Source organism: Cibotium barometz, chromosome 25, assembly GCF_041138505.1.
Source record: "Cibotium barometz isolate CiBa-2024 chromosome 25, ASM4113850v1, whole genome shotgun sequence".
Lineage (NCBI taxonomy): Eukaryota > Viridiplantae > Streptophyta > Polypodiopsida > Cyatheales > Cibotiaceae > Cibotium > Cibotium barometz.
Window position 1 is genome coordinate 45740417 of NC_141070.1, and position 7500 is coordinate 45747916.

Sequence of the window (7500 nt, forward strand, 5' to 3'; positions counted from 1 at the left end):
GATATATGCCCAATAGATGTGTCTCCGCCCAACCCAGGAATAAGAATAAATCGGCGGGTATGTACAAAACCTTAGGAATAAGGGGCCTTTGCATGGCCACCTTCTAAATAGAACTGGTTGATGTCATGCCAGTTAAGTGGAGGGAGAACTGCAGCATGCATAAGGAATGTGTTAGAATTTAATAATTTATGCATCTCAATGTATTTGGGGTTGTCCCATTTATTGGGCATTTTATGTAATTTCTCCTTGATTTATGACGTCATGGGTAGTCGGTAGTCGGCCTGTCCCTAGAGACAGTCGGCCAGTTCACTCATGCACTATATAAGGAGGCCTTCCATTTCTCACTTTATCGTCCATTCCTTGCACGAGTTCGACATTCTCTTGTTGGATATTGCCATTGTAAAGCTTCAAGCTATTATAAAAGGTGATCTTGTCCAGAAGCTCTCTCTACTCTCTCTCTAGTTTTGTTTATGCTTCCGCCTGTGCATTCTCCAACATGGTATCATTCGCTTAGGTTCAGGCTGCTCCATCCTTATGCAAACTGCTCCTCGTCTTCTATTCTGCTCTTGCTGCGTTTTCTGGTCCAGCCAGCCCTCTTGCTGCTGTCGGCCAGCCCTACAGGCTGTGTTTTGCTTCAGTTGCTGCATTTTACTGCCGTGCTGCATTTTCTGGTCGAGCCATCCCTTTTGCTGCTGTCGGCGCCTTCCGGTAGGAGGTTCCTGGTAGTTTCTTGGATTGTTTTGTTGCTGTCCAGCCTGTGTCTCTCTCAGGTTTGAGAGGGGACTGATTGGTTCTGGAGCCTCGCTTTGTTGGAATGCACTTGAGAGGAGTCTTTCGAGAGCTGAGATTTGTGTTTCTTGTTGCTGTGGATATGGCTCCCCCCTCTACGAACAAGGATCACAAGTTGAAAGGACCCAACTATGCCCGTCGGAAGCTTCAAATGTGGATCTGGTTCATCCACAAGGGTTTGTGGGATATTGTTCAGGGTATTGAGAGGAAGCTGAGCATCCTCATAAATCTAGGAGGTGGACTTAGGATCAAGAGGATGAATTCGTTGCGGAATTACAAGACTGAGAGAATCGGGATTTGAAGGTGCATTCAGTGCTTGTGCGGACAACTCTCATCAGTGGTCATCAGTTACGGTCTAAATTGGAGGATCTCTTTGCTCGAGATTCGTCGATGAGGGCAGTTACCTTGTAAGGGCAACTCTATGGTTTGTTATTCCCTAAAGGTAGTTTCATGCAGTTGTTTCTCATGTAGGCCAAGGTTATCCAAGACCAGTTACCGGCTATGGGTGCTGCTTTGTTCTCTGCTTAGCTGGTTGCACTTATCCTCACCAAGCTTCCCCCGGACTATCATGTGATTTCTTGATCTTTGCGGTGCCAGGTCACATCCACTCAGTTGGATTTTGATGATCCTAGCTCCGTACTTTTGGAGGAAGAGTCCGTCCTCGTTTCACAAGGTAAGTTGAAGGTGTCAGTCAATAGTTCTGACCAAGCACTTTCCTCATTTCAGAAGAAAGGTTGGAGTCGCTGCTTCTCTTGTGGGAAAAGAGGACATTTGTCCAAGAAGAAGGACTAGACCAAGGGCCAGGCTTCATCTCAGAGAAAGGGCAAAGACACATACACGACAATGATACAGATTCTAGTATCACTTCTAGGGTTCCCAAGGCTCTTCCGGCACCGGAGGACCCAGATGGTGTACTTATCTAGTACACATGTGCTTCCAACCAAAGGAGGCTTGTGGAGAGGAGGGGGGGCTGATTGCAGCTCCACTTACTGGTGCATGGGGACTGTGATTTTGAGTTCCAAGCATTAGACATCTAGCAAGACATGGTTATCTTTGGTATAGCAGAGATTATGGACTTGATCTGTTCCGAGTTCATTGTTCGAGGCTTTTGGAACGTGATGTGTTTTCCACCCACTGTTGGGGATTATGGGCGCGGTGTGCCTAGCAGCTCTCATCATCTATTCTTGGAGTTCATTGCACACTTGTGTGGGAATTCGTAGCCAAACAAAGTTTCTTGCTGTTCGTGGTGGCATTTTGTTTCGAGGAAACAGGTTGGCGGATGCTTTCTCCACGGTGATTCCAGTATTCGCGGTGCTGGAGGGTCCATGGTTGCATCTTTATTAGCTTATCTTCTTTAGACTCGTGCACACTATGAGCTACAGAGGGGGTGTTAGAATTTATGCATCTCAGTGTATTTGAGGTTGTCCCATTTATTGGGCATTTTATGTAATTTCTCCTTGATTTATTAAGTCGTGGGTAGTCGGCCTGTCCCTAGAGGCAGTCGGTCAGTTCATTCATGCACTATATAAGGAGGCCTCACATTTCTCACTTTATCATCCATTCCTTCTACAAGTTCATGTCAGAATATGCAGCGGAGATGAAGACAAAATCTGAAAACTCAAGAGCAAGTGTACTGTAGAAAAACACAGCAATAGAGAAGGAGAGAGAGAGGCGTGTAACTCTGCTATATATACACAAGAAAATCCCGAAATCTGAATACTATGTGTATGGGGGCTAGGGGCCATTTTATATGGCCCCTAAGAGCCAGTCGGCCAGCCCAAAAAGCGATCGATAGCAACTACAGGCTCACGACTTGCTCCCACATCCAATCGGCCAGCAAACCTCTGTCGGCCCCAGCACTCAGGGAAGATCAAGGAGAGGCAAAGACAGCCGGCCAGCATACAGAACACTCAGACCAATAGTCGGCCAGTGTCTGGATCAGCCAGGAGCCACAGAACAGCCTCCCACACTTGAGGAAAAATAGGGAAAAATATGGAGAGGGGGAAAAAATGAGAAAACACCTAAATCAGGTGGGCACACCCACAACAGAGACACTGGTGTAAATATACAGACAAGAAATGATTGCTAACACCCCCTCTCAGCTCCTGGATGTGAAACCAACCCCAGGGAGCTGGAGTGCCGTCGGAGCATAGCGTGAGGTAGAGACTTCGTGAAGAGGTCCACCGCACTGTCCTCCGTTGAATAGAACTCTGGCAAGATGTCATCAGCAACAATCTTTTCACGAACAAAATGCCTCTGGATGACTGTGGGTTCCTCCAGTGGAAACCCGATCTCGCCAAGTAACCTCTGCAACCTCACCACCTCGCAAGCAGCACCACAAGCAGCCCAGTACTCTGCCTCTGTCGACGACAAGGCAATAGATGGCTGCCTCTTACTGCTCCATAAAACTGCTCGTCAGCCAAGGGAAAAACTATAGCTTGATGTCAAGGTCCTCGTGTCTGGCTCTCCTCCCCAATCTGAGTCACTCCATCCATCAACCCCCCTCCTGTGTAAAAGAGTCCAAGATCCTTCGCATGCTGTAGAAACGACAAGATATGCAATGCTACCTCCCAAAGAGTCCTCTGCAAACATGAGCTCAACTTCCTCATCAAGAAGCTCTCGTCCAATCTGGTATGCATCAACCAAATCAATGAACTATTTTGCTTCCGAGTCAAGGAGGCATCATGCTGCTCACAAGGATCAACACCTATTACGGTGGGATGCCAAGTCCTGGAAACCTGCGGAAGACCACTCAAGGCCTTTGGAAACTTGTAAACCACCCCCTCTGAATTCGGAACCACAAAGCCTGGAGAATGTGTAACATCCACCTCCTTCTGCAAGTAATCAATTGCCACCTGCCTGGCTTTCCAATAGGTCCCTGTGGAAAGAACTTCCTCAACTACAGGAATTTCTTTTTCTCGAATGCTATGAGACATCAGAGCATAGGTTACCTGTAAAGTATCCTCTGACTGACGAACACAAGAACTACCAACATCTGTAGTGGAAATGTAACACGCGGAAGCTCTGAGAGTCTTCTTTCAGCCCTAAACACCACTTAGAACATGCTGATGCAAAAACACAAACAGAAGGGAGAGTAGAGAGAGAGAGAGATAGCTGGAAATTTAGTATACTCATATGGTACAAAAAGGTACCCTACATCTACAGCCATAGGCTACCTTCTTGAAAAGGTGGAATACACCAAAACAGTCCTACTCTAAGGACCCATTCCATAAGGGAGTGAATGAATACAACAATGAGCAAACATGCCTTTATATAGACCTCTTGGACAAATAAAGTGTTTGCCGACTGGACATAAAACCCATAAACGTTGTTCCGCTTGTTCTCCTTGCAGCCGACAGGTCCTATGCAGCTGACAGGTCAACCTTGTCCTTCTCCAAGTCAATACTAGCCAAATCTGCACAACATGCTCCTAAATTCTGGTTCTAACTGATCTTTTTCTGGCTGCCCCTTCTGGACTAGCTTCAGGATATGTCCATGGGCAATCATGCACATGACATCCCCCTCTGCTAAACTTGATGATGGGATTCCAACCTGTTCTTGGGTGACTGTCATCATCCCCTTTTTTTCCCGAAGTCCCTTTGTCATCCATCCATCTCTGGCAACCCTTTTCTCTGAAACCCTTGGAGAATAATCCTCCCTTGGGACTGTTGCCCGAGAACTTATCTGGCTCACAGGACTGCCATTCCCTCTGGCTTTGTGGAACACCACCAACAAACCTCCTAGGAGCTCTTCCCGATCTTGTGTTCCTTGCCTTGGGCTTCGTACGCGTGCACTTTCCTGTACCTTGGACCTGGACACCATCATATGAGACTGAATCAGTGTTTAGCTTTGCTGAGCCTGATGCTCTGATACCAATGTAACATGCGGAAGCTCAAAGAGTCTTCTTTCAGTCCTAAACACCACTTAGAACATGCTGATGCAAAAACGCAGACAGAAGGGAGAGTAGAGAGAGAGAGATAGCTGGAAATTCAGTATATTCATATGGTACAAAAAGGTACCCTACATCTACAACCATAGGTTGCCTTCTTGAAAAGGTGGAATACACCAAAACAGTCCTACTCTAAGGACCCACTCCATAAGGGAGTGAATGAATACAACAATGAGCAAACATGCCTTTATATAGGCCTCTTGGACAAATAAAGTACTGGCCGACCAACAGTCGGCCAGCTGACTGGACATAAAACCCATAAACGCTGCTCCGCCTGTTCTCCTTGCAGCTGACAGGTCCTATGCAGCTGACAGGTCAACCTTGTCCTTCTCCAAGTCCATACTACTAAATCTGCACAACATGCTCCTAAATTTTGGTTCTAATTGATCTTTTTTTGGCTGCTCCTTCTGGACTAGCTTCAGGATATGTCCATGGGTAATCATGCACATGACAGGAAAGTTCCTGCCAACTGCCGCCATCAACTGGTAAGCTATTCACCATCTGGTTCCGAAAAGCCCGTACCTGCAGCGTATCGACACTTAAGTGGCCATTACCAGACTGCCACTCATCACAAAACTGAGGACCTGGGAGAGAGTGCTGAAAGTTTGTAAACTCCATTCTCCACTCCACCTTCCCAAACTACCTGGCCTGTTGCTTTGTCCCGGAGAGCAACAAAATGCTCATCAAACTCCACCCGTATGCTAGTCTTGCAAACTTGATGCACTGACAATAGATGAAAACCAAGTGATGGAACATACAACACTTGGGAGGAATGCTTCCTCCCTTTGCCATCAGGAACTGTCTCCAACCTGCCCTCATTGTGAACTTGGATAGTGGATGTATCCCCAGTAAGAATGTGACTAGAATACCTGCAGAGATCTTGTAAAGCTGAACGGGAAGGAGTCATGTGCCTGGAAGCACCAATGTCTAGAATCCACTCCCGAGTATCCGTAGCGGAGAGTCCTCCAACCTCCTCCCTACCCGAAGAAAATGAAACATCGGTGTCCATCACCTCCAGGTGCACAAAAGCTGGAGTCTTCACGGTTGCTGTTGAGGATTCTGCACCCTTCTCGGTGCTCTACTTGGGACACTGCCTCCAATAGTGGCCTCTCTCGCCACAATCATTACAGGTCCTCTTTGCCTTCAGTTTCTCGCGGTCTGCATCGGACATCTTCTCAGAAGACTTCTCCGATGAAGCCTTCCCTTTGTCTTTGTTGTTACGGTCTTTCAACCATTGGCCAGTTAAGGCCGTTGAAGCTCCGCCCTGTGGAGGGTTTGTGAATCTTTCCTCCTGGTAAAGATCATGGGCACAAGCTTCTCCCATGTGATGGTGCTGAGCGTGCCACACTGGTAATCAAAGAAGAGTAGAATGCCGAGTACTGAGAGGGCAAATGCGACAGCAACGTGATGGCCATATCCTCCTTCCCAGCTTGAAGAACTCCTTGCTGAAGAGCCTGCAGCTTGTTGATGTGGTCCCGCATCGTCGATGACTTTGTAGGATTCATCACCTGCATTTGTACTTCCAAGGAAATCCTCTTCATGGGCGATACCCTGCTATAGAGAGAAGCCAAATGCTGCCATATACCTCTGGCTAGCGTCATATGCTTGATATGATTGATTACCTACGGTGTGCAGCTGAGGAAAATGAAAGAACGGACCCTGGCGTTGACACGATCCCACAACTGTGCATGTGCCTCGCTTTCCTTCCAAATCGAGGGTAACTCCCCTTCCTCTGACTCCGGCCGTGGAACCCCAACAACAATGAAATCAGCAAGGTCGTAAGACTCCAAAATAGATTCCATCATTACCTTCCATATGCCATAGTTGTTCCCATCTAACTGACGGTCCACTGGGAACGTGGGGAGTGTCGGGATCTTCACATGCCTCTCAGCCATCTCAAGTAAATCTGCCATTGCGGGGGTGTAACTAAAAAGGGTGGGTGGGTGGGTGGGAAAAAAGAAGAACTTAAACTTGCAAGTGTCGGGATCTTCACATGCCTCTCAGCCATCTCAAGTAAATCTGCCATTGCGGGGGTGTAACTAAAAAGGGTGGGTGGGTGGGTGGGAAAAAAGAAGAACTTAAACTTGCAAGTGGCTGTCCAGCAAATCAGCCCGCCTTCCTCTTGCTTCTCCTCTTCCCCAACGGTCTAGAACTGTCCACCAATCAGCAACAAAACAGCCCCTCTCTTGCTCACACAGTTCCCAAGATTTATCAAGAGCCTAGAGCTCTGATACCATGTCAGAATATGCAGCGGAGATGAAGACAAAATCTGAAACTCAAGAGCAAGTGTACTGCAGAAAAACACAGCAATAGAGAAGAAGAGAGAGAGGCGTGTAACTCTGCTATATATACACAAGAAAATACCGAGGCTCCTTTTCGCATGATAGCTTCAGATTCGAGAAATCCTTCAGAGACACGTGAATGCTTCACTAGGGAGGTAGATGTAGACTGTCATAGATGAGGAGGAGACGCATTTGTCCCTGTTGACCACATAGTGGGCTTGGACTTGAGAGGTTGAGTCTTTTTTAATTAGGTAACCTCACCACTATGTGATGTCGTCACTGCATGGATGTATTGTAACACTTTTTAATCTCATAGACCCTTTGGGTCTTTTGCAGGCGTTAATATAACTTTCTCTCTCTCTTTTTACGAGAGCCATAAGGCCTCTACCTTTGCTAGGCAAAGATATACCCCATAAGTTGGGACAACATAAACTAGAGACTTGCTTGATTAATTGAATGACAACCACCAAGTGATTGGTA

The 7500-nt window shown here is 47.0% G+C and overlaps 1 protein-coding gene across 2 annotated transcripts in view; it reads left to right on the top strand.

The window, feature by feature from the left end:
* LOC147624623 (pyruvate kinase isozyme A, chloroplastic-like) overlaps positions 1 to 7500 on the top strand; it is a 20427-nt gene that overhangs the window by 10894 nt on the left and 2033 nt on the right. The gene's annotated exons all lie outside the window — the stretch shown is intronic.